Source organism: Tamandua tetradactyla, chromosome 4 (genome assembly GCF_023851605.1).
Source record: "Tamandua tetradactyla isolate mTamTet1 chromosome 4, mTamTet1.pri, whole genome shotgun sequence".
In the NCBI taxonomy this organism is placed as follows: domain Eukaryota; kingdom Metazoa; phylum Chordata; class Mammalia; order Pilosa; family Myrmecophagidae; genus Tamandua; species Tamandua tetradactyla.
The window spans coordinates 57,060,648-57,088,265 of NC_135330.1; the positions used below are offsets into that span (position 1 = coordinate 57,060,648).

Below are 27,618 nucleotides of genomic sequence, written 5' to 3' on the forward strand. Positions count from 1 at the left end.
ATTAAGGAGATGGATTTTTATTGACTTCAAAGAAACAGATTTTTCTGACTGTCCCTTACTTGATTTCTGCATTTTGTTGGCTAAATAAAGTCAACTTAAATAAACTTTTTGCCAGGTTCATTTATTACTTATTGGCAAGCAGCTGAGGGAGGCAACTTCCCCTGAATGAAAAAAAAATGCAGAAATCAGATATACCAACATATGTTTTTTCTTATTCTTCAGCTATAAGATGGTTGTGAGTTCATATTCTAAAAAATAAAACAATAAAACAAACTGCAAAGTAAAACAGATGTGTCTACTCTCCAAATTTGGTACTTTAGTTTTGAAATTCTTCTTGACAACACTGCACAACTGTTGCTAATAAAGGAATAGTTTGAAGTAATATAACCGGAGTTAATTTTTCACATGTACTCAACATTTAAAACAAAAAGAGCTTTTTCATATTTTGGAAAATGTGATAAATATAGCAAAAAGAAATGTTACTGAAAATTTAAAAAGACAGCAGAATTTTATAGATGTAGTGTTCAAAGGTTTACAATGCCAGGGCTGAATCCTGTGTGGTTTCTGTGTTAACCACAATAAGTAGGAAAGTTCTAGTCTAGTCTACATCCTTTATCCAAGCACAGTTTTTAGAAAGTTGAGAAGAAGAGAGTATACGTTTACTTGCTGTAATCTCACAAATTATTCTGGCAATGGCAAGGTCTTTTCAACTAGTACATTTGATCACTGATTAAGTTAATATGGGTTACATGTAAGGGGCCTTATAGGGTTTCAGTGATAAAATATTTAAATAGAGTCATCTCACTTCTATGGACTTTAAATTAGTTGAATAACTGTATCACGTTTGAAGATGGACACATTTACCAAATGGTTTGACTTATTTTACAAGATTATTGTATTCGCTGCCAATACTGTGGGGAAGAGTGTGATGTGAAGTGCTTTCAATCTTTGACCTTCACAAATTACCTTCTTGAACAACTGAGTCATGCTTCCACCAGAACTCACCTCTCTGTTTAATAAGCGTGTCCACTGTGTTAGGAGCCTAGGGCACCAGTGAATGGCTAGTTTAAATGTCCCTTAGAGCCATGTCTTTTTATTTTTTAATGGAGAAAGTAAAGCATGGCTATCAGGTTAGAAGCAGAGTTTTGACCAAGAATTATGTTTAAAGAAGCAGGAAGAGCATAACTGGCAATAAAAAGTTCATGTAGTCTCCAGTTTATGAATAGAAAACTACCCCCACCCCACCCTGAAATAATGGGTAATCTGTCTCTTTAAATTTTATAACTTTATTGAGGTATATGGGCAATCAATTTTTAGGTACCCAGGGTAACCCCCTAACATCTGGTATGAAATCATACCAGGGCCACCCTTGAAAGCCCAACCCAAGTCCTGAGACATGACCTGTGATCCTAAACCCTTATGAGCCTTGAGCCCTCTAGGTCTGAAACCAGATGTGCTCTCAGCCCAGCCCAGCCCAGAGCCTGAGGGAGACATAAGAAATCTGTAGTCTGGTCAGAGGCCTGGGGCTGTGTTGAGAAAAGTCTTCAGCATTAGTCTCATTTAATGGAATGTTTTTTAGTTAGTGACAGAAGGTGGGGTATGAGCCTGAGCAGTTGCAGCATTCCTGGATGGAAGAATGGAAGTAGCAAAAAGGAGGAGGCAAGAGGGAGCGAGGCCAATGCAGGTAGATCAGTAAGGCTTAAGGGAAGTAGCAGATATGGCTGGAGAGGTAGGTGAGAGCCTGCTCATGGAAGGCCTCAGATACAATCATTTGACAAATACTAACAGAATATTTTGTATGCGCCACACCCTCAGTAGCCACTGGAGATACAGAGGTATGCAAAAGTGCATGCTATGGTCATTCTTTTGTAAGCAATTAGGAAGTAGAGCAGCATTTTTAAAGGGGTGGGTGGGTGGATAATTTGAATTGATTTGCCTTTTGGAAAGATGACTGGTGGGCCATGTAGAAAGTGGATTGGGGAGGTGCAAAGCAGTAATCTGTTCAAAGGTGCTTCTAATATTCCAGGCAATACAATGAAGGACCCTGGTGGTGACAGGAATTGTGTGTGTGTGGTGGTGGGGTGAGCAAGTTATAGAGATGCAGACAACAGGCTGTGACAGAGTTGAGAGGGAGAAGTTTGGCATGTGTCTCGGGTTTCTGGGTGCTTTAATGAGAAGAGAAAAATCTTAGAAGCCATAGCTGATCAGTTGAGTAAAAGCAAGTGCCAGTAGCAACCATCTGCCTTCTAAAAGTAATTATTCACTAAAGCTGATTCCATGAAAAGCTAATGATAAGGGACTGAAAAACAAAAGTAGGTGAAGGAAACACTAAAATTGTTCTGGGTTCTGCCTGACTTTCCCTCTTGCATGTTGTATGCATGAGTGGACATCAATTTATTCAACTGATCGAAAAAAGGTGCTTTTGTGTATGTGTATGTGATGTAATAGACTCTGGAGGCCCAATCTCTGCTAGCTGTAATTTCTTTAAAATCTTGTTAAATACTCGCATTTTTGGCCTAACTATGCGGTGATATAATTTGAGCCCACTGATGACTTGGCAGATAAAGAGATATTCTAAGTTGGCCAGTTAAAATTAATGATCCCAGAGAGGCTAAAATAAAATTTTTAATGTCTGTTTATTGGCTTGTCCCCCCATCATCTTATAAAATGAATTATAGTGAGTGATGGAAGGAAATTTGGTGTCTGTCCCCAACCAATACAGAAATTAATCCCACAGAGGAAGAAATGAATAAGGTCATGATAAATAATATCTATATGACATGCATTCCAAAGACAAGGAGAATTCCCATAAACTGTATCTCAAGAAAACAAATGTAGAGCTGATCACCTGATTTTCAACTGCAGCATCCTGAATTATGTCATTATGTTTTCAAGCCTATCAGGAATATTAATATGGCTTAAGTGTCGAAGTAACAAGTGACCAGAATGTGCCAACCAAGGTTCTCCGGTCTTTGAATTTTCTTGGCCTGGAGACTCAGTGGCTGGATACTGCCAGACTCTTGTTATATCCCAAGGGGCAAGAGAAAGTATTAGATTCATATTACATCCTATTTCCCCTAACAAATGTCCTTGATTTGTTGTAAATTATTCTCTTCTCTAATTAGCCAATGTTTCTGAAAGCATTTCTTATATTCAGCTGAGTTGAAGAGGTTGTTATTCTCCTTGAGGGGATCTCCCCGACGTAAAAAGTGGCTGATATTTTTGCTTCAATCTCTTTAAGTCGCATGCTTTCTAAATCCATTGAAATGGGTAGAAGGCTCTGTTCTGCCTCCACAAGTGCTTCTGGGCAGTAGAATTCAGTGCTGTAGCCTGAGTCTCAATGTGAGCTAGAAATTGCTTTAATTTTCTCTGTACCCCAGGTTCCTAGTACATTTCCTGCTACAGAGTATGTACTTAGGAAATATTTTCTGATTAAATGGATGTATAAGTAGACTTACTTGGTTTTAAAATTGAAGCAAACTTTCACCAGACTAGTTTGTGAAATATTATGGGAGATAATTTAGCTGCAAAGTCATATCTCAAATGCAGGTTAGTTTTCTGAGACTAGCTTTTCCAAAGAACTCATCCTATAATTATTTCCGTTATCAGTTAACGTTCTCCTAATTTGTGAGGGGAGTTCTTTATTTTTAAGCTCCTTGGGAAAGCTGGAAAACTAACTTGCTGAAAGATTAAAAAGAATATTGACAGCCAAAACCAGGTGGAAAATGCATGTGAACTTTGTTCCAAGCAAAGGCAAGATCACAGGTTTTCAGTGCACATTTGCTAACAACAGTTGAGGAATGGTGTACAACCTCTTCTTGGCATTGAAAGAATCCTGTTTACAGTAAAATGAATGGAGAAACTTGTTTCTTTGTTCATCATGATAGCTCTTTGTTTCACACCAAATTGAGAATGTGGCAATGGATTAGACCACCACACATCCCAGGGGAGATCCATCCCCATGAAGATGGGGATGGATTGGGTTGCCTTGGGGGGGTGACCAAACTGATACAGAGAGGAAACCCGCTGCAAGTTAGATGGCCTCTTCAGACTGCCATCTGAGTGTCTTTCACGGCAAAGCACCAAATATGTGAAGTGCATAGTTCAAGAGCAAAACCAACTAAGGAATTGTTTGTGTCATCCTCAGGGACAGCAGGGCATAAAGTGTCAGACCATAACTCCTTTATCTTACAGAATTTAAGCACTGTCTCTCAAATTTAAACAATCATCCCGACAACTACTGAAAATGTCCCAAAATGAAACGGTATCTGAGTAACTGGATCAATAAGGTGGAAAGTTTTCAAAAATGGATGGGTAGCACCTTCACATTGTGAAAGGCCTTTAAAATCCTAATTTGGAAAGGGTAAATGAGGTATTTCTGAGACAGAGCAGGTAAGGCTCTGAGTTTTCTTCTTGTCTGTTGTGGCTGTTTTAAACTACCCCAGATTAATACTAAGCAAAAAGGAGCACTATGGTTTTTTTAGTATGTTCAGTGAGGTAAAGGTTTTTTAGCTATCAAAGTAATAAACACAAGAAGCATATCTGTTTTGCCCCTAGCATACTACCCAACATTTAGTAGATTTTTAATACACATTTATTGCATTCATGAATGAAAGAATGCTTTTCTTCCCAAGTTCTAGGTTAAAAAAAAACTAATGGAAGTTGGAGAAATTAGTAAAAAAACAGTAAAAGAATAATTGAAGAAGGGGAGGCTAGAAAATAGATCCTGTGGGTAAATACTAGTGGGTTTGGCATCCTTCTTACCTTGGAAAGTAAAGATACGTCTTCACATTATGAAAGGAGTTACTTTAAGGTAGATAGCGACTAAACAGATTCCTTCTCCTTTGCATATAAATTAATACATGGAATTCATTACTAGGGACAGATATTTAGGTTCTTTTTTGAAAATGTGACACTAAGAAAGTATGTACCAAAATGAACCATAGAAAGAAGTAGCAGTAACACCTTTCTTTGGTAGTATTACCAAAGAAATATCTTCGTATGGGTAAATCGCTTAGTGTTTCCCTGACAGAGGGAAGGGCTTAAGAGATCATCTCCCTCCCATTTTGTAGATGAGAAAACAAAACTAGCTGAATTATCCAACACTTTAGGCACAGAGCCAGGACTGGAACTAACAACTCCAAATGCCAGTTACTGCTTTCTCTGCTACAGCACCTTGTCCTCTTCTGAGATATTTGAACTCATCAAGCATATTTTTTAAAGACAACGTACTCGCTAATGCAGCACAGTTAGAATGATGTAGGGAATTAGGGCAGTCATCTAAAGATTACAGACCAAAAAGAAACCAACCTCTGTCAGGTGAAAACACAGGAGACGGCTTTAACATGCATTTCTAATCATTATTGAATATGCTGAATAGTTTTAAAGCTTTTTACTTCCCTTAGTTTCTGAAATATCATAAGTTTTGTTATCTGCATGTGAATTCTGGGTTCCAGAGCATCAGTGCACTTGTAGAAAGCACTTGCTTCAAAACCTTGGTCCATCCCTCTCTGAAGAATTTCTCCATAGGGTGTACCGTTGCTGCTTAAGCTTGGTGTTTTCTGTGGTTCATTCACTAGAAGTTAAAGAAGCTGAATGATAACTTTAATTACTTGTACCAGCAACTGCTTAACTCTTTGTGATATCTCCTTTAAGGTAGATAGCAACTAAACAGATTCCTTCTCCTTTGCATATGAATTAATATGCAATAGAAGGAGATAAATAGAATAAATAAATAGAAGGAGAAAATTAATCAAAATAACTTGATAGTCATCCTCTTTCCCTTTGGTGGTCTTTGGCACAAAACCCTTAAGTAGAAAAAAGAGAACAAAGGTGTCTGTAAAGTTCAGGCAGCCAAAGGTGAAGCTCCTTACTGGGTAGGGGGTGAATTAGAAAATTCTACCTTCAGGTAGAGCCTTCAACTTCCTTGAAGGGTTCAATAGTAACACTTCTCATGCAAAATGCTGTTGACATTGGAAAAGAATGATAATCAAACAGTAAAGAAAGTTGCACCATGTTCACTAGCTGATAACATGTGGATGCTTTTATTCATTTGGGTAAGCAAATTGATTTGCAGTGATTAGTTTTCCAATAGTCTTTAGCTGCTGATATGACAGGTATTTTTCCTTATTTGAATTTTGCCTATTAATCCTTCTGCATTTAAAGAAAGATACAGCTCTTGTTTTCCCTTTACCCAGGTATGCCATTTGTCTTCTTGGCTTTTGATATCAGAACCTGGCCAAGATGCTCTGTTGTAGCTTCCCACAGAGCGTTGGCCAAGCAAAATGCCAAAAGGGAGACAGTCCCCATGTGACCCAAGCCCAGCCAGAGCCTCTGCGGAGCTTAAGACGATTGCACAAGTGATATAGGAACTAGTCTTACATTGTAGCATCAGGTATATACTCTTATATTGTAGCATCAGGCATATATTGAGAAAGTGAGGCTTTATCAATGGGCAGAGTTGCAGAGTAGCTACTGATCTTACATCTCACTTAACAAGAGACAATAGGGACTTGTAGAAATGTGAACATTCAGTCATTAAGTGCATCATGCAAAAGTCTCCTGCTAATAGAGCCCAGAAAACCATGGCACTTCAAATGAGCCCTCCTTCTACACAGCTGTTACATTTTTCTTTAAGGGAGATCCCTTCTTTTTTACTTGATAGGAAAGACAACTGAGGAGTCACCACCAAGGTTGGCTTGTGCTCTCCTATAAGGAGAAATGATTTCACGGTGCATCCCGTCTTTATCCTGTCTGCTCGGTTGTCTGCTACCCCTGGGAAAAGCACCACAGTCATGCAGAGGAGAGTGCAAAGTGGCTGCTTCAACTGCTTTTTGGTTTGCTAGTCCAAGTCCAGCTGTCAGCCTGGCATTCCAGTGTCAATCATGAGAAGGATGTTCTTCCGCCTTCTGTGAGGAGGGAATACTTCCTGGGGTCCTCTGACGATGTGCCCAGTGAAGGCGCTGTCTGATTGGGAAAGCTGTTCTGGCTGGGGCTGTGCTCAGGTCTCTGCCTGCAGCCCTTCCCAGGCTCTAAACTCTCGCAAGGGAGTCTGTCTGGGGGCGCAGGTAGTCCGGTCCCTCCCCTTGGCTCCTCCGGGGTACCCTGCAAACACTGTAGAGCGCGTCTTCGGAGAGGAGAGCGTACTGCCCACCTCCTTAGGAGAAGCCCCATACTTGTTGGGCTTGTGTTTATTGGCACCAGCTTGGGTGTCCCCCTTGTGTATGGGGTAAATAAGAGAGCAAAGAAATAGAAACGAGGGGGGGAAGGAATTCTCTTTGTTTTTTTGCAACATTTAATCCAAGAACCTTTTTAAATCCAACAGAGAAATTTGATCACAGTGATTCAACTCTGTGTTTGCAGTGCCTAAAGCAAAATCAACCATCCACTTTATAAATCAAAGAATGATAGCACAGAGTGTATCGTTTGTTATAAACCAATCAATAGCTAACCCAGAAGGAGAAACAAGAGTGCTCATCCCCATTGTTTAGTTGACTGGCTCCTCCAAGAGGGCTGTAAAAGCATCTTAAAGTGTTGAAAACTAGTGAAAATTTTTATTAGTGCATCACAATCTGTGTCTGAATATTAATTTAATTCTGCAACAAGCAAGGCAGTCTGCATGTCATAAAATTCTACTTATGTGGCATCTGTGTGAAAGATGGTCTTGAAACACCAAAGACCATTTCCCTTTTATGTGGTAGTTGTCCTTCTTGAGGCTAGTCACAATATTTGCCATATTACAGCCTTCCTTTAAATATGATTATGTACAAACGCAACACACACAACCACACACACACACTCCTCACACACGAACACCTTCACTCACACACTATACACCCTCACGTACGTGTACTCAGACATACACAGGCCTTCAAAGACTAGTGATGCAATATCTTCGCCTCATATTTTTACCCAAGTACATTGGCTAAATTATTCCTCAAGAAGTTAAAGAAGCAAGAGAACTATCCCAGGGTTCTTTTTACAATTAGCATTCAGTCTCAGTTTTTACCCTTTCACACATGATCGTCTAATTTAGAAAAACACTCACTTGACACTTGTTAAATAACTGCACATATCTTCATACTAATACTTCCCTAATATCTATGCAGCTGAAGTCACACTGGCAAATAAGCATTTCCTAAAATTTATGCAATCGTTTGAGATTTAGAAAAGATTGATTAGCATTCAAGAGATGCCACTGTTCAATATTTACACCATAGAGATTTGGCCGAAGCAAATAATGGCACATAAAGTTGATGCTTGTCTTAATTAAATGCAGTATAATAGGTGTTGTGTGAATTTTTTTTTTCTTTCAGTGAGCAAAGCAGTTTAGCAGTGACCAGATATAATTCATTTTGGAGTTCTAAGTTTGACTTAATCAATTTGTATTTACAGCCATGGAAGAAGTGATTATCATTTGTTATCTGCTGGCACTAGAATATAATTGCCTAAGTAGCACTTATTTAGTCATATTTCTGAATAGTTTAGGCCTGAAATATTTATCAAGTTTTAGTTGTTAATATAAATATTGCCATTTTGCTAACTATGGTTGTTATTGAAATGATTTTTCAAAGACATATTTGCCTGGCAAACTGGGAATAACCAACAGGAAAAATGAAATGAGGATGCTATGCGCGCTGGTCTACATTTCTCCCTGCTTTAATAAGCACTATCCTCTCTGTTAAAATCTCAGAATAAAGCACAGAAGAGGTTCACCTGTTAACAGACCTGTGCTAGTGAACTCTGGGTGTCCCGTGGCCTCAGGGTCAATTCTAAAAGTTGCAAACCAGTGACCCACACCTGAGCCACTCTTTAAATCTTCCCTCTGGTTTACTGACACAATCTGATGCTTCCAGTCCTGAGCTCTGGTTGTGTTTGGTTAAGAGGGTCACATTCCAAACAGATCATACAAAACCAGCCTTTCATGGTTTAAAAAAAATTAAATTCCACAAAGTATATTGAAAGCCTACTATGTGCAAAGCATTGTACCAGGCAGTGTATAAACTGGTAACTAACACTCTATGAAGAGAAGAAAACTCCTTGATATCTAAGAGAAGTACAGTTTGCATCTCTGAGGTATGGTACACCAACTGAAGAATCCGAAACACAACACACCATACAACACTATATCGTCTGCCACTGCTTCTCTCTTTGGTCTCATTTTTTCTGTTCCTTTTTTCCACAGAAGCAATGCGTGTTCTACACACACATTGTATTCTCTTTAACCGTTTTTTAATCAATGAGAATACCTACTTTAACCCCACATTTGCCTTTTCAAATCTGACAGCAATCAGAGGCAAAAAAAAGAGCTGGGAAATTCTGCAAGGGGTCACCTCCAGGAGCCTCAGCTAACTACCGCACCCCGGCCAGCCCAGATTTTTGACAGCAGCTTTGACTTCAACCCTGGAAGGCCAAATCCTAGAATGTTAGCATAGAGGAAAAGCTGGAGAATGCCTTCTCTAACCACCTGTCATTTCTAGATAAAGGAATCGAGTCCAACAAAGGTTGTGCAATTTGTACATGGTCGTGCAGAGGCAGGATTTGAACTGAAATATCCTGAATCTGTGCACAGGAAAAGAGCACAGATAGGGATATCAATAGTTATTGAACTGCTCTTGCATTTTTTTCTAAATTAGACAGACCCCTCTCGGTCAGCCTTTTCAATTAAATGAAAAAACCTCATCATTGTGATGTATAAGAGTAATTTCCCAGAACAGTAAGGAATGTGCATTACCTTTTGGTGCAGTAAGGCTCAGTTGTGCATATTGTACCCTGAATACACTGAACTTTGGAAGACAGCACCTCCTCACAGTCACTCACCCTCGACTCTTGCAGCACATTGGGAGAACACGGAGCTCTGTGCCGTTCGTAAATGTCAGTGTGACCTGGGTAAAAATGCTGAACTCAAAATGGACAATTCTGCCTAACCTTCCATGGGGAATGACCACATTCTTTTTATATCCCATCATCTTGTCCTATCTTGTATAACACTACATATAAGCATTAATATCATACCTGAAATAATCTCCTTCTGCTATTCATCTTAAGAGAAAATAGTCCTTATTGCATCAGTCTTATCATCTATGCAGAACTTTTTAATTTTTAAAGGCTGCTTTACCTATAATTATCCTCACAATAATTTTATAGACAGTCAGTAGACTCAGAGAGTGTGGCTAATGTGCCCAAGCCCACACAGCTGGAGTCAGAGAGAGTCCATGCTTAAGGCTAGGTTCTCTGACTCCAGATCTGTTTTCACCTCTCTGTACCATACAGGTAAGGAAGCCCTGTGATTTAGGACTGGAAAAACAATAAATGAAGGAAGAAGGGAGAGAGAGAGAGAGGGCAATCGTTCATGACTCGTTACTACTACTAAGTGGTATGGCACAGTGGTGAAGACCTCAGGCTTAAATTCACATTCTTTCTCTACTACTTCCATAGGCAATTTATATCATCTCAGTTTCCCCTTCTGTAAAACAGTCTAACTATCTGAAGCATTGTTGTGAGGATTAAATAGTTAATTTGAAGAACTTAATGACTGGCACATAGTACCCAATAAATTATTATTATTTACAACTTCTCTATTTACCTCATTAGAAATCATCAGTGAAGGTCCTCCCATACCTCTTACGGAATGAAATCATTGATGTACAGATTATATGGAAAAGCTCGCCCTGATGTCAGTGATAACTGATAGATTAGTTCAGCACCAAGCCATAGTTTAAAATTTTTTGTCTACTAACCAAGTCTCTGGCTACAAAGAACGTCGATCTTCCTGACAAAACTGAAAAAGACACCATTATTACCTTTTGTATCTTGAAATATGTCAGAGGAAACAAAATTCACTTTCCTTTATTTCATCTACACCAGTCCCCAAATCAAACCAAAGTCAAATAATGGTCGATAAATCCTCTTCCTAGGTTGGTACAGGCCCTACGTGATGACATGCGGCGCCTGCTCCCTGGAGAACACTTAAGTCGGGAAGTTCTTCAGCTTTTTTCCTCCAATTCTCTAGAATTGTAAATCCTCCATAGTCAACCGCAGCTGCTTAAAAAAGATGTAATGCTTCCTTCAGGCTTAGTCTTTAAATCTAGCGGTTAAATAGAAATTATGACTTCAAACCTATAAAATGGAAGATTTCACTTAGAGAATCTCTTTTATTTCCTTTGGAACTAAAATCCCGACTAACATTCCTTCCACAGGAATTGTTGGAATTTAAAAACTGAAGCCTTTTAGAGACATTAAGTTTATTCTTTAATGTTAAAATAATCCAAAAGAATTGATGCTCTATTAATAACAATTAGTAATAATAATTAGAAATAAAATTATTTATTAACGCTAATGCTAGCAGCTTCTCCCTTATGTTGCGACCTTCAAATTCAAGGGTCTAAGTAGCATGGGAATATGGGGAATGAAGTTTAAAAGTTACCTTACATATTTTAAAGTATTTTCATAGTGTAAAGACATGGATTTTAGAGTCACAAATCCTAAATTCTACAACCCAGAAGCAAAAAAAACTGGCTTTGTCAGCAGTATTTGCATTTAATAATGAAATTAAGTGAACTGTGTGCTTCAGCCTCCTTGACTATAAGATGTCAACACCAGGATCTGCTAGGATGTTTCTATGAGGTTTTGCTTCATGGTTTGGTTCAGGATAGCATCTCTGAGAAGTCTTCAGAGACACATGCTCCCTCCTGTGGGTTTCTGTTGCTTCTTACGCAAATTTCCAATTACCGTATTATTTTGTAATTGTCTTGTATATCGCGCAACTAGAATGCCATCTCTGTTTCCCTTCTGTGTTCCTAGCCCTGAGCACCATGCCTGGAGTATAGTTCCTATTAAAAAGCAAAACTTGCTTATTTAGTATGTTCGATTAGAATAGCTCTCTCTTATTGTCCATCTTTGAGGAGCAGAGCACTTTATTTGTATTTTTTCTAATCCTCACAGCAAGCCTTAGAAGACAGGTATCATTAGCCATCTCTGTTTAGTGTGCTTCTCTGAAATCAAAGAAGTCGAATAACTAGACAAAATCACCTATCTGGGAAGTATTCAAACCGTGGTTTACATACACTTCAGACTCCCAAGTCCAGATTTTCGCCATTACTCATTGGTGCTTTTCTGATTAAGTAATTAAGTTTATACACCATAAGGCATTACTGTGTAAATGCTCATCTATGATTATGACTCATTTTAAGTCGTTCAATCAGAAATCTGGAGGAAAGCTGATCCTTCTAGATCTTACTTGAAAGCACAAAGGTGGAGTCCCAATCCTCTCTTGCTTAACTGTTAGCAATCCTTCTTCACCAACATTAAGACTAGCAAGCGTGGTTTTTGCCAGAGCTGCTTTATACTTTCCAGTTCTGGGAGTAGCATTGCAGGACTTAACACCAGTCAGAAGTGCTGATGAAATTATAGGATAAACCTTTCTTCATGCTGGCCTGCTGATTTTATGCAGATTTTCTCTTTAAGCTGAAGAAGCCTTTGGTATCCAAATCCCTAGCCTTTTTCTGTCTTTATTGTGAACAGAATCTGATAAACTTATCAGAAGTTCTGGACTAGATTCTTAGCAGATTCTCCCTTCCCTCCCATTCCTAGCTTCAAGCACAAGGGGCTCAGCAGAGTGGAAAAATCGAGCGTGGAGATAAACACATGAATATAAAAATATTTTAAGAATGCCAAAATAAAATGTGAAAAAAAGATCACCGTATAGTCCTTAGTTTGTTCCTGATAATCAGTCAGGATAGTTTTCGTTATCAGCAATTTCTTTTAAAATAAAAGAGAAAATATTGTTATTGCTCCCAACAAGAAATTGTGGTACAAATTGGATAACCACATGTGCTGGCATTTTTCCAGAGCTACCCGTACAAAAAGGAATTGGGGTCCACAAATAATGTAACAGTATCATTTCTAATTATAACTTCAAGGGACTTCCTCTCTCAAAGTGGTAACTGCAGAGCCTTATTCTTATAAAGGAATAAGGCTTTGAGGTTAAAAAAAAAATTGCTCTTTTGGCTCTGTTATGTTTTCTAGATTTCTGTGTTGACTCATGTAGTTCTGGAATACTTAAGAAATTCGGAATTTGGATCATCATTTTCACTGCTCTATGTTATTTCGTTATATAATATACCCTACAATTTATTGATTCACTCTCCAGTTGATGGATAGTTTGTCTTTTCACTATTTCTTTATTACACACCAGGCTAAAGGAATATTTTCTACATCTTTCCCTGAGCAACAATATAGGGTATATTACTAGACAATCATTTTAAATGGTTGAAACCACCAAATTGTTCTCCAAAATGTTCTCCCAAATTACATTTCCAGCGGCAGTAAATGAGAGTTCCCATTTATTCACACCATCAGCACTATATATATACATTTTTTATTAGAGAAGTTGTACATTTACAGAACAAGCATATGAAAAATAGAGTTCCCTTATACCCCTCTATTATTAATACTTTGCAATAGTGTGGTACCTTTGTTACAACTGGTAAAATAATGCAGTTATACTACTATCTACAGTCAGGCAACATTAAGGTTCACTGTTTTGTTTTTTAACTTTTTTGTTTTGTTTATTGGGGTGCATGGTCTGGAAATCGAAACTCGGGTCTCCTGCATGGAAAGTGAGCACTCTACCACTGAACCACACATGCACCCATATATATTTTTTTATTTATTTTTAATTAAAATTTTTTTTATTTTTTCATGTTTAAAAAAAAATTTATTGTATGACATTTATACAACGTAAAATTTCCCCTTTTATATTATGTGTATCTATGTATATATATAATTATATTATAATTAACACATAATGTAATTTGGTATTCTGTTTAGTTTGTATTTCTGATCACCAGTGAAATTTATCGACTTTTGATGTGTTTCTATGAAGTACCTATTTATATCCTTTGCCCATTATATTGTATGCTTTTTCCCTTTCCTTATTAACTTGTTAGGCCTATCTGTATCATTTCTATCTTCTGCCTCATCTATCTGTAGTATATATGGGGTGCTAATCGCTTCCTGATTATCTTCATCACAAATATTTTCTCCCGGTTTGGCTTTTCTTTTCACTTTATTTATATATATTTTCTTTCAGAGAAATGATCGTTCATTACTATTTTCCTATGTGATTTTCGGTTTTCGTATTTTCTTTAAGAAATCTTTTTCTACTTTAAGATCATAAAGTACATTCTCCTTCAATATATTTTCCAAGTATATTAAAACCTTGCTTTTTTTAGAACTTAATTGTACCCAGAATTTATTTTTGAGTATAGAGTGATTTAATCTAGCTTTTATTTTTTCCCTTATTTTGACTGAAGCTTGTCTCTCCCATTGTTTTTTTTTCCTTAATGCAGTTTTATTGAGATATATTCACATACCATACAAACCATCTGAAGTATGTAATCAGTGACTCAACAGTGTCATCACATAGTTGTGCATACATCACCATGATCGATTTTAGAACCTTTCCATTACTCCAGAAGTGAAAATAAAAAAGAAAACCCAAATCCTCCCATAACCCTTGTCACCTATAGTATTGGTGTGGTACATTTGTTATTGGTGATGAAAGAAGATACTATGTTCATGCAGGAGACCTGAGTTCAATTCCCGAACCATGCACCCCCCAAAAAAACAAAACAAAAAAGATGCTATATTAACTACAGCTGATAGTTTGCCATAGATATATTTTCCCCCCATACCCCTCTACTATTAATTCCTTGTAATAGTGTCATACATTTGTTCTGGTTCATGAAATAATTTTTGAAATTTTGTACAGTTAAATCACAGTCATTGTCCACCACAAGATTCACTGTATTATATTCCCATGTTTTAACCTCCAACTTTCCTTCTGATGCCATACGTGACTCTAAACTTCCACGTTCTACTAGATTCACACACGAATCAGTACTGTTAATTATTCTCGCAATAATATACCACTCTCACCAATATCCATTTCCAAGCGTTTAAGTTTGACCTAGTTAAACATTCTGCACAAATTAAGCAGCTGCTTCCCATTCTTTAACTTTATTCTATATCCTGGTAGCTTATATTCTAAGTTTTATGTCTATGAGTTTACATCTTATAATTAGCTCATGTTAGTGAGATCATACAGTATTCGTCCTTTGGTGTATGATTTATTTCACTTAACATAATGCGCTTAAGGTTCATCATTGTTATCACGTGCTTCAGGACTTCATTTCTCCTTACTGCTGACTGATAGTCCATCATATGTGTATACCACATTTTGTTTATAATCTGTTGTCCAATCTGTTGATGGACACTTGCATTGTTTCCGTCTTTTGGCAATTGTGAATAATGCTGCTATGAACATTGTGTGCAAATATCTGCTCATGTTCCTGCTTTCAGATCATATACTGAGTAGTATTTACCAACATTTTAATGTCATCTCTTTTTAAGTACTCAAGATTTGTACATGTGTGGATCTCTCTCTTGACTTTCTTATTTAACTAAATCAAATAAAAAATTCCACATGATTTTAGCTATTCTTATAAGAAAGTCTTGATATCTAGTAGCACAGTCCCTCCACCTTCTATTAAAATTGTCTTGGGTTTTGGCTCTGCCATATAAGTTTTAGAATTGTCTCGCTGTTTTTCATAAATAACCCAGTGGGATTTTGAATAAAATTACATCATATTTAGATGTTAATTTGCAAAGAATTATTATCTTTCATATAATTCTTAACATGGTGTGTCTCTCCTTTAGTCAAGTGTACAATGATGTCTTTTGTCATTTTTTTCAACAAAAGTTTTGTACAACATTTGTACTTTTGTTCTAGTTATTTTGTAGTTTGTAATTATTGTGAATGCAACTTTTTTCTATTTCCTTTTTAATGGGTTGCTATCCATGAAATTGGTTTTTTTATATGAAACGTGTTTAGCAAACTTCTTGGATTCTATTATTATTTGAGATGGTTTTTCTGTAATTTACTTGGATTCTTTATATAGACAACAGTATACTCAGCAAGTAAATACAGATTTATCTCTGCCCTCCTGATTTCTTTTTCTTGTCTTATTTTATTGACTTAGACATTTTTCCTTTGAAGTTGTGGTCATGGGCACTCTTGCCTTATTCCAATCTTTGATGGGAATCTTTTAAGGTCTCATAGTTTAGAATGATAATTGCTATAGGTCTTGAATAGATACCTTTATCCGCTTACAGGAACTCCTTTCTATCCCTCTTGGCTAAGAGTTTTTATCATAAATGAATGTTGGCTATTATCATATACTTTTTCTATATAGTTGAGATATATCGAGATGCTCCTGTAGTTTTTCTTCAATTTGTTAGTGCATATAGCAGTCAGAGTTCTCCTGGGAAACAGAGCCAATAAGACATGTATATATGTATGTGTGTATGTGCGTGTGCATGTATGAGGGCTGGCAAGTCTGAAACCTGTAGGACAGAATGGCCGTCTGGAAATTCAGGCAAGAGTTCACTGTAGTCTTGAGGCAGAAATATCTTCTTTTCCAGGAAACCTCAGTTTATTAACTATATTGAATGAGGCCTACTCATATTATCAAGGGTAATCTCCTTTATTTAAAATCAACTGATTGTGGCTGTTAATCACTATCTTCACAGTGACGTCTGCACTAGTGTTTGACCAAACAACTAGGCACCAAAGTGTAGCCATGTAGACCTCAAATTAACCACCACAGTGAGTATAACATAGAGTCAAACTGACCTTGCGGTTTTAGGATAAATCATACATGGTTTTGGTGAACTTTTTTATACACTACTGAATTCTTTTTGCTAGTATTTTACATTATGCTTGTAAGTGATATTAATTTATGATTTTATTTTCTTCTGCTAGTTTTGTCTCATTTTCATTTTTAATATTTTTGTTGCCTTTTTAAATTTCTTCATCAATCTTCCAGTTTTGTCCATTTTATTAGACATATCAAAAAAAAATAGCTGGGGCGGGCCGCGGTGGCTCAGCGGGCAAAGTGCTTGCCTGCCATGCCGGAGGACCTCGGTTCGATTCCCGGCCCCAGCCCATGTAAAAAACAAACAAACAAACAAAATACAATAAAACAAGAAAATGTTTAAAGATGTTTCCCTTTCTTCCTCCCTTCCTTCCTTCTCTCTCTGTCTTTCCTTCCCTTCCTCCCTCTTTAAAAAAAAAAAAAAAAAAAAAAAAAAATAGCTGTTGGTTTTGTTGACCCTTTATTTTCTCCTTGCCTTCAATTTCAATAAATCCTTCACTTTACTTCACTTTACTAGTTCATTGTTCTATTCTAGCTTCTTGAGTTGAATATTCTGTTAATTTATTTTCAGTTATATTTTTATTTATATATTTTTATAATATATAAAATATATAATATTTTATTTATATATATTTTTAATTATATATAATTAAAAATCAATTTATTTTCAGTAAAACTGAATTTTTTACTGAAAGCATCTAGTTAGAAAGTTGTCTCTTGGAACAGCTTTGACTGTACCTCAGAAGTTTTTTTGTTTTGTTTTGTTTTTTGATATATTTATTGAAAAAACTTAACATACAAACATTCTTAACATACCAACATTCCATACATGGTGTACAATAAATGGCTTATAATATCATCACATAGTTGTGTATGCATCACCATGATCATTTTTTTGAACATTTGCATTTGCTCCAGCAAAAGAAATAAAACAGGAAAAAGAAAAAACTCATATATCCCATACCCCTTACCTCTCTCCCTCTCATTGACCACTGGTATTTCAATCTACTCAATCTATTTTAACCTTTGTTTCTTTTATTATTTGTTTATTTTTTATCCATATTTTATACTCATCTGTCCATAACCTGGGTAAAAAGTTTTCACAATCACACAGTCACATTGTAAAAGCTGTGTCATTATACAATCATCTTCAAGAAACAAGGCTACTGGAACACAGCTCTACAGTTTCAGGCAGTTCCCTCCAACCTCCCAACACACCATAAACTAAAAAGGGGATATCTATATAATGTGTAAGAATAACCTCCAGGATAACCTCTCGACTCTGTTTGGAATCTCTCAGCCACTAACACTTTATTTTGCCTCATTTCTCTCTTCCCCCTTTCTGTGGAGAAGGTTTTCTCAATCCCTTGAGGCCATATCTCGGATCATCCCGTGTACTTCAGAAGTTTTGATTTGGGGGATACTTTCAGTGATGTGCAGGGCTGTTCTAGGGCCATAGACGTCACACCCTAGAGGACTCTAGGGGGGCGCCAGTCACATCGCGGACATGTCAGGGGCACCCCGTCGTGGCGTAGCACACAACCTGAGCAATCCTAGGTGGTGGCCCTAGATTCAGTTGTAAATATTTTTAGTCTCTATTGTGATTTTTAAAAAACGTTTACAGAATTCCTATACACCACCCCACACCAACACTTGCATTTGTGTGGAAAATTTGTTGCAATTGATGAAAAATATATAGAATGCTTCACCAGTTTGCATGTCATTTGCACAGGGGCCATGCTAATCTTCTCTGTATTGTTCCAGTTCTTCAGCTGCTGAAGCAAGCACATGACTTGTTTTTGTTTTTTTTTTTTTTTGTTTTTTTTTTTTTAAAGGAAAGACAGAGAGAAGGAAGGAAGGATAGAAGGAAGGAAGGAAGGAAGAAAGGGAAACATTTTTAAACATTTTCTTGTTTTATTGTATTCTGTTTCTCCATTTTTGTTACATGGGCTGGGGCCGGGAATCGAACCGAGGTCCTCCGGCATAGCAGGCAAGCACTTTGCCCGCTGAGCCACCGCGGCCCGCCCTGATTTGTTTTTTAATGCATACTTGATTTGGGAGTGGGCTTTTAAATCTCCAAATGGGGGCTTTGACTTTTTAAAAAAAAAAATTATGTTGATTGCATTATGTTATGCATGTTTTTGATCCTTTGAAATGTATCAACCTCCTTTGTAATGTAGGATTCAGTTAATTTTTTAAAATCTGGCATCTGAACTAAAAATATATAGTCTGTATTTGTTAGGTATCGAGCATTTATTTATTGGCATTTTTTTTTTTGTGGGGCGGGTGTGTGTGCAAGATCTGGGAACCGAACTCAGGTCTCCGACGTGGAAGGCGAACCACTGAACCACTTGCACATCTTCCTTATGTCATTTTTTAAATAAATTTATTATCTTCAAGGTGGATTATTTATTTTATTATTATAGTGCCCCTCTTTTTTTCCTATAAATGTATTTGCCTAAAAAAAAATCTACTTTAAAGTAGATCTACTCCCTCCACCATGGGGAAAAAAAAAAGAATTTTATTTCACTAAAAAAAAATGTATATATATATGTTTCTATTCAGACAACTAAGAGACAATATTTCCAATGTCTAAAGTTTTACAGAGAACTGGCATCAACAATATACAATGAAATATAGTTACAATACGTGAAAACATAATACCCCAGTAGAAAACTGGGCAAAGGATGTGAACAGGCAATAGTACGTAGAGGAAACACAACATGCTCACATTTACACTGAGATGGTCAAATCCTTCAGTAATCAGACATATGAAAAATTAAACAGCATTGATGTTCCAGTAGCCATGTTTCTTGAAGATGATTGTATAATGATATAGCTTTCACAATGTGACTGTGTGATTGTGAAAACCTTGTGTTTGATGCTCCTTTTATCTACCTTGTCAACAGACGAGTAGAACATATGGAATAAAAATAAATAATAGGGGGAACAAATGTTAAAATAAATTTAGTTTGAAATACTAGTGATAAATGAAACCGAGGGGTTAGGGGTATAGTATGTATAGTTTTTTTTTCTGTTATTGTTTTATTTCTTTTTTTGAATTGATGCAAATGTTCTAAGAAATGATGAATATGCAACTATGTGATGATATTGAGAATTACTGATTATATATGTAGAACAGAATGATATGTTAATGTTTTTGTTCTTAATTTTTAAAATTAATTTAGAAATTAATAAATAAATTAATTAAAAATTAAACAGCATTGAAATAACACTCTGCTGCTACTAGATTATCAAAGTTAGGAAGCCTGATAATGCAAAAGTTGATGGGTGTGTAGAGCTATAGGGACTGCAACTCATACAGCCTTTCTAGAGAGTGATCAGGACTTATTTAAAATAAATATAACATTACTTTCCAATCTAAGAATTCTGGTCCTGGTTACTTAAAACCTAGAGAAATTCTCACGCAGGGAAATAAAGAATGTGTGCAAGGATGTTCATGAAAGCATTTCTTGTATTACAGGGAAAGTGAAACTGTGAAGGAGGGGATTGATAAAATAAGATGCATGCACACTGTTGGGTATCTTGCACTGGTTAGAAGCTATGGACTACACATATACAAAGAAAAATTACTGGATCTTTAAAAACCGGTTTGGTTGGAAAAAAAATAAGAAACATAAGATCTATATCACAATAGCATTTATATAAGTTGAAAATGCATCCACACAAACAGTACAAAATTCTTCATAAGAGAAAAGGGAGTTAATAAAACCAGGGAGCAGTCTTAAACCAAAGGAAATAAAGATGACAGTGTACTTGAACTGAAAATCATAGTGAATTCTGCTTTCTGAACCTGGTCCACCAAAACAACAATTAAAGAGGTAGATTATAATAAAACCTAGAAAGTGCCATCACAGAGAAAAGTGCTAAAAGAGAGAGCAGGGACAGTTTACCAAAGAGGTGACAGGAGAGTGAGAACTTGAAGGATGTGTGAGTTTTCAGGAAGTTGGGAAGGGGTAAATGTAAACTAGGAAAATTATAAAAGAAAGACGTTTCTAGGCCCAACCAAAAGATAAGAGAAAGATCTGAGATTTTATATACAAGTGCTCTTTTTTTAAACATTTTTTTTGTTGTGAAACATAGCATATACACACACAAAAAAAAACAATAAATTTTGAAGTGCATTGTAACAAGTACTTATAGAACAGATTTCAGAGTTTATATGGGTTACATTCCACAATTTCAGGTTTTTCCTTATAGCTGCTCCAAGACACTGAAGACTAAAAGAAATATTAATATAATGATTCAGCAGGCATACTCATTTGTAAAATCCTATCTCATAAAGTAGATCTGCTTTGAAGAAAGTTAATTTTTTCTTTTTTTTGGCTAATATTGGCATAGTTTTTCCATCTCTTAATTTCAACTTTTCAGTTGATTTAGTTGGAATGTCTTGCGTTTCAGTGATTTAGATGTTTGTTTTTGTGGGTAGCATATGGCTAGACTTTTGTTTTTCTTTATAATGTTTTTATTAGCTTTTTGCTTTAAAGTCTTTAGAGATTCACAGGAAGTTGCCAATAAAAAATATATATACATGGAGGTCTCATGTCCCCTTCATCCAATTTCCCCAGTGGCAGCATCTGATGTAACTATGGTCCAATTCAAAACCGAAAAATGACATTGTACAATCCATGGTTTATTCAGGTTTCATCACTTTTGCATGCACTCACTTATGTGTTTGTGTGTGTATATGTGTGTTTCAGAGCAATTTTATCATTTGTGTGGATTTGTGCAACCATCACCATAGTCAAGATATATCACTACAAGGCCCGTTCATGCTGCCCCTTTAGAGCCACACGTTCTCTCCCACACATATTCTTTTTTAAAAATATTTTTGTTGATAAATATTCACACATACAGTCCAACTATATTATACAATTAATGGCTCACAATATCATCACATAGTTGTGTACTCTTTATCATGATCATTTTTAGAGCATTTGCATCACTCTAGGAAAAGAAATAAGAAGAAAAAAAAAAGAACTCATACATCCCATGCCCCTTACCCCTTCTTCTCTTGACCACTAATATTTCAATCTACCCAATTATTAACCCTTATCTCCTCCCTATTAGTTATTTAGTTTTTAACCTTCTTTCTTTTTTTTTTTTTTTTTTGCTCATGTGTCCATACCCTGGATAAAAGGAGCATCAGACACAAGGTTTTCACAATTACATGATCACATTGTAAAAGCCATATATTTATACAGTCTTCTTCAAGAATCAAGGCTACTGGAATACAGTCAATAGTTTCTGGCACTTCCTTCCAGCCTCTCTAATATATCATAAACTAATAAGAGATTCTTATACAGTGCATAAGAATAACCTCCAGGATAACCTCTTGACTCTGATTGAAATCTCTCAGCAACTGAGACTTTATTTTGTCTCATTTCTCTTTTCTCCCTCTTGGTCAAGAAAGCTTTCTCAATCCCTTGATGCTGGGTCCCAGCTCACCCCTGCGAGTCAGGTCCCACATTTCCAGGGAGATTTATGACCTGGGAGTCATGTCCCATGTAGGGGGGAGGGCAGTGAGTTCACCTGTCAAATTGGCTTAGAGAGAAAGGACACATCTGAGCAACAAAAGAGGTTCTCTGGGGATGACTCTTAGCATAATAATCAGGTAGGCTTAGCTTCTCCTTTGTAGGAATAAGCTTCTTAGGGCCAAGCCCTAAGATGAAAGCTTGACCTATTGAATTTGCTGTCTGCGCTGCTTGCAAGAAAATAGGATATCAGGAATTCCCCAAGTGGGTAAGTTGAATATTTCCTCTTTTCTCCCCACTCCCCCTAAGGGGGCTTTGCAAATACTTTTCTATTCTCTGCCCAAATTACTCTGGGATATATTGGGGCATCACACAATTCTGTACAAACCAACAAGATCTCACACCCTATTCAAGATTCCATGCAATTATCATGTTCAAGTAAATGGACCCCATACCAGTTGAATTAGATAATGCACTACCCAGAATATACATTTTGCACCAAATAAACATCTGTCCCTTTGATCTTACACAGAGGTTGAAGTTAGAAAATATGGGTTATATCATCCTTTACCCAATATTCTGTTTTACCTTAGTCCTATCCAGATCAACTTCATTCATATTTCTGGACGAAGTCTGGTCAGTCTTTCAGCTTTTTTTTTTAACAGTTCCTGAATGGGGCTATGCTGATTTTCACAGCTTTGTGCTCTCTGAGTTTCAGGTGTCACATAAAAACCCAAAGTTTCAGGATTATGTACAAATATAATTATACACTTTTTTATACAAATAGCTTTATTTTTATACAAATGGTTATATACAGATAGCTCAGTATCTCAGAATTTAGAAATATCACTCACAACTCTTAAATATATTTCATTCTCATTATTTTAACCCCTAACAACCACTAGTATGTTCTCCATCTCTACAGTTTTGGTATTTCAAGTTCATAAAAGTGTAATTACACAATGTGTAACCTTTCAAGACCTGCTTTTTCACTCAGCAAAAATCCCTTGAGTTCCACACATTACATGTATTAGTAGCTTATTCCTTTTAATGGCTGTGTACTATTCAATGAGGTTGTCTTACGTTGTTAAGCTGCTGGAATGCAGTGTACCAGAACTGGGGCAGCTTTTTTTTCTTTTTAAACTTTTTTTATTGTACTATATAACATATATACAAATTATATATAAAAATTAATATAACATATATACAAAGCAAAGAAATAAAAAATCAATAGTTTTCAAAGCACTCTTCAACAAGTAGTTACAGGACAAATCCCAGAGTTTGTCATGGGCTACCATAAGATTCTCTCAGATTTTTCCTCCTAGCTGCCCCAGAATATAGAAGGCTTAAATTTTTTTTTTATCATCACAATCAACTTTTTTCCTTTTTTGTGTGAAGAATAGCATATTTACAAAAAAAAAAGCTATAAATTTCCAAGCACAGCACCACAATTAGTTGTAGAACATATTTCAGAGTTTGACATGGGTTTCAATTCCACAATTTTAGGTTTTTACTTCTAGCTGCTCTAAAATACTGGAAACTAAAAGAGATATCAATTTAATGATCCGGCATTCATAGTCATTTGTTAAATCTTATCTTCTCTGTATAACTCCACCATCACCTTTGATCTTTCCATCCCTCTCTTTAGGGGTGTTTGGGCTATGGCGATTCTGAATTTCTTATATTGGAAGGGTCTGTCACTAATATGGGATAGGGAGATGGAACTATCTGATGTTTTGGAGAGGCTATGGCTTCTAGGTTTCAGGACTTATTTTTACCAGGGACCCATCTGGAGGTTGTAGATTTCTGGAAAGTTACTCTAGTGCATGGAACCCTTGTGGAATCTTATATATTGTGGTGCATCTTGTATAAAGGGGAATTTATTAAGTTGCAAGTTTATAGTTTAAAGCTGTGAAAATGTCTAAATTAAGGCATCCAGGGAGATACCTTGGTTCAAGAAGGCCGATGATATTTGGGGTTTCTCTCTCAGCTGAAAGGACACATGGTGACATCTGCTTTCTTTCCAAGCTCTTCAACAGCTTCCCTGGGGCTCTGTCCATTCTGTTGGCTCTGTTGGTTCTAGTGTCTCTAAAGCTTTTTCCAAAATGGTTCCCTCTTAAAGGGCTCCAGTAAGCAACCCCACCTTGAATGGATGAAAACACATCTCTATGGAAACCATCTAATCAAAAGTTACCACCCACAATTGGTGTGGGTCACATCACCATGGAAACAATTAGAAAGATTTCACCCAGCAATATTGAATGAGGATTAAAGGATATGGCTTTTCTGGGGTATATAATATTTTCAAACCAACACAGATATGACTGTACCACAGTTTAACTATTAAACTATTGAGGACAATTAGGTCATTTTCTGTTTGGGGCTAATATGAATAAAGCTATTTTCATTTCTCTGGGATAATGTCTAAGAGTGTATATTTACAATCTTTACTTTTCAGGAGGTGAGTTTGAGCTGTTTTCTGGTCAACCTTCCTAGTCTGTGTATGTATAAAAATTAAATTTGGCCTCATCTTGAATGAGAGTTTACCTGGATATAAAATTTTTGTTGACAATATCTTCTCTCAACACTTGCAAAGTTTGCTGGAAGTCTTTTGCCTTTTTTCCTGGTTATCTTTTAAGATTTTTCTCTTTATCATTAACATCATGTACTTTCAGTATAAGATATCTAAGTGTAGATTTACCTTGATCTTGCTTAATATACTGGAAGAACACATGCAATTAGAAGATATTGGAAATATCTCAGTTTTGCTCCTTTCATATATTACTTCTACGTAATTCTCTCTATTGATTTCTGGGGCTCTTATCACTTATATGTTAGAGACTCTCGATCTATAGTCTATCTCTATTTTTGTATGCCTTTTTTTCCCTCGTCTCACTGTGCTACTTTCTGTGTCAATAACATCTTCTAATTCCCACTTCAACTATATCCAGTCTAGCATGTATCCTATCAATTGAATTTCTTATAGGAATGAGTATTTTTTGTGTTGAAGATTTTAATAAGTTATTTTCATATGTACATAATTATATTTAATTTTTGCCTATTGTTTCATAATTTATTTTTATTTTAAATGAATATTAATCTTTTATCTCTTGAACACTCTAAGCAAACTGATTATGAAGTTTTCATCTGACTTCCATAGAAACAGTTTCTTCTGGAGTGAATTGATGTTCTAATTGTTGGTTTTGTTGGCTTCTTTCTTTTCTTTTTTTAAAAAAAAATGTTGAAAGTTATTTTTATTGTGGTTCAAATATGCAACTCAATTTCCCATTTTAATCACATTCAAGTGTAGAATTCAGTAGTATTAATTATATTCACAACAATGTGCTGCCATCAGCAATATCCATTACCCTGCTTAACACTTGAAACATAAACTCTTCACCCATTAAGGTATAGCCATCTCTTCCTGCCCCATCCTTCATTCCTAATAACTATAAACAACTATCTCTATATATAAAGTTTGGTTTTTTAAAAAAAGTGTTTCATATAAGCAAGACTACAACATTTGTTCTTTTGTGTCTGGTTTATTTCATGCAAGAGGAGAGCTTCAAGATTCATTTATGTTGTAACATGTATCAGAACTCCCTTCCTTTTCCCAGCTGAATAATATTCTGTCAAGTATATATACCAAATTTTGTTTATCCATTCTCCTGTTCGTGGATTCTATTGCTTCCACCTCTTGGCTACCATGAATAATGTTGCCATGAACATTGGAGTATAAATATTGTTCAAGTTCCTGCTTTTAATTATTTTGGATATATACCAAAAAGTGAGATTGCCAGGTTATCGCGTAATTTTATTTTCAATTTTCTGAGGAATCACTAACCTGATTTCCACAGCAGCTGCCACATTCTACACTACTTACTTCTTTCTTAGCAATAAATATCAATATGGATTTCTTAAACTGAGCTCTTCAGACTCACTTTAGAGGAAGTTTTGGTTGTTGTTATTGTTTCTGTTTCTTTTTCTTGTTTTGCTTCCTTACTCCTTTTATGCTCACCCCTCCTTCTTTAACATTTCTTTATTGCTTTCAACTAGCTTACAAGACCCTCATTCTGAAACCAAGTTTTTTAATGCACTTTGGGAATATTGGAGATATTTCAGATCCATTGACTGAGACAGTTGGTGACCTGCCTCAGTTCCCAGTCCAGAGATAGGTTTTTGCCCTACTACCTTCCTTAATTTCACAGCTTTCCAAAAGACAGTAAGTGAGGAATGGTTGCATTTATTCTCTTTTTCTTTCTCAGCACCCTTTTACTAATGTACAGGGGTAGAATCCCAGCCCCGGCCCTGCTTCAAGTCATGACTTCAAGCGTTATCAGCCATGGCTGCTGCTCCACACTGCTGCTCTGTTTCTGGTGGGATTGTCGGTGTCGTTGCTGAGCCTAGCCTTTTTTTTGGGGGGGGGGGGGAGTCATTGATATGTTTATAACAGAAAGAGTGCATCAAAATGTGAACCCATTGAGGTGTCTTGACTGGAAATCTAATATGTAAATATTGTGACACTCTTCAAAGCCCGCTGACACTAGCACACACACATTTTGTATACAGAGTAACACAAAAAGCCAAGATCTCCGATTAAAGCCCTGTACATGGTGACTCCGGTCTACCTTGCAGGCGTAGGCCCTGCTGTCCTTTACTCCCTCTTCAGTGTGCCGTGTCCCCCAGCAAGCAGGCAATTCGATGTTCATGGGATCTAACCTGCACGTCACTACCTCGGAGTTACTTTGCGATCTGTACCCACTTGCAGTGCCACTCAGAGTTCCATCCAGCCTTACAACCAACCTTACGACCAACCCTTTCTTTTTCTACTGAGAGCCTTTGTTAACCTTCTCATTTGGGAAATAATTTCTCTCTTCTATTAATCCATTGTGTTTTTTTCAGCCTCTATGTACAGCATTTACCATAATCTAGAATACCATCATAAAACATCCCACCCAGCCTCACAGACTTTGAGACTGTATTTAATATAACATCTTTATAATATTATTATATATAATATTATTAAGAAACTCATATGTGTCAGCTGCTGCCAAAGGTGTATTATTATCTCATTTAATTCTTTCATCGATAATGATATGAGGAAAATCTCCTCCTTTTCAGATGAGCAGATTGAACTTCAGTGAGTTCTCCAGGGTCACATAGTTAGTTTGTGGTAGAAGAAGTCCAGGTTTGTCTTACTTCTGAGACCTTGTTCTGTCCAGCATCCCATTTTGTTTCCCATGTTTTCCATAGCTCTGACTTGTGTAATTCCTGTCCTGCTACTAGAATGTGAGTTCCTTGAGGCACTGTCCATGGACCACCTGTGTCAGTGTTACTGGGAGGGTTTATTAAAAATCCATTCTTGGGTTCTCTCTCAGACCTACTAAGTTGGAATATCTAAGGAC

General features: G+C 36.5%; 1 protein-coding gene and 1 pseudogene across 5 annotated transcripts in view; one reads left to right on the forward strand and one right to left on the reverse strand.

Annotated features, from left to right (window-relative positions):
• NR5A2 (nuclear receptor subfamily 5 group A member 2) overlaps positions 1-27,618 on the forward strand; it is a 144,416-nt gene that overhangs the window by 92,270 nt on the left and 24,528 nt on the right. The gene's annotated exons all lie outside the window — the stretch shown is intronic.
• LOC143681906 (U6 spliceosomal RNA) lies at positions 18,408-18,504 on the reverse strand (annotated as a pseudogene).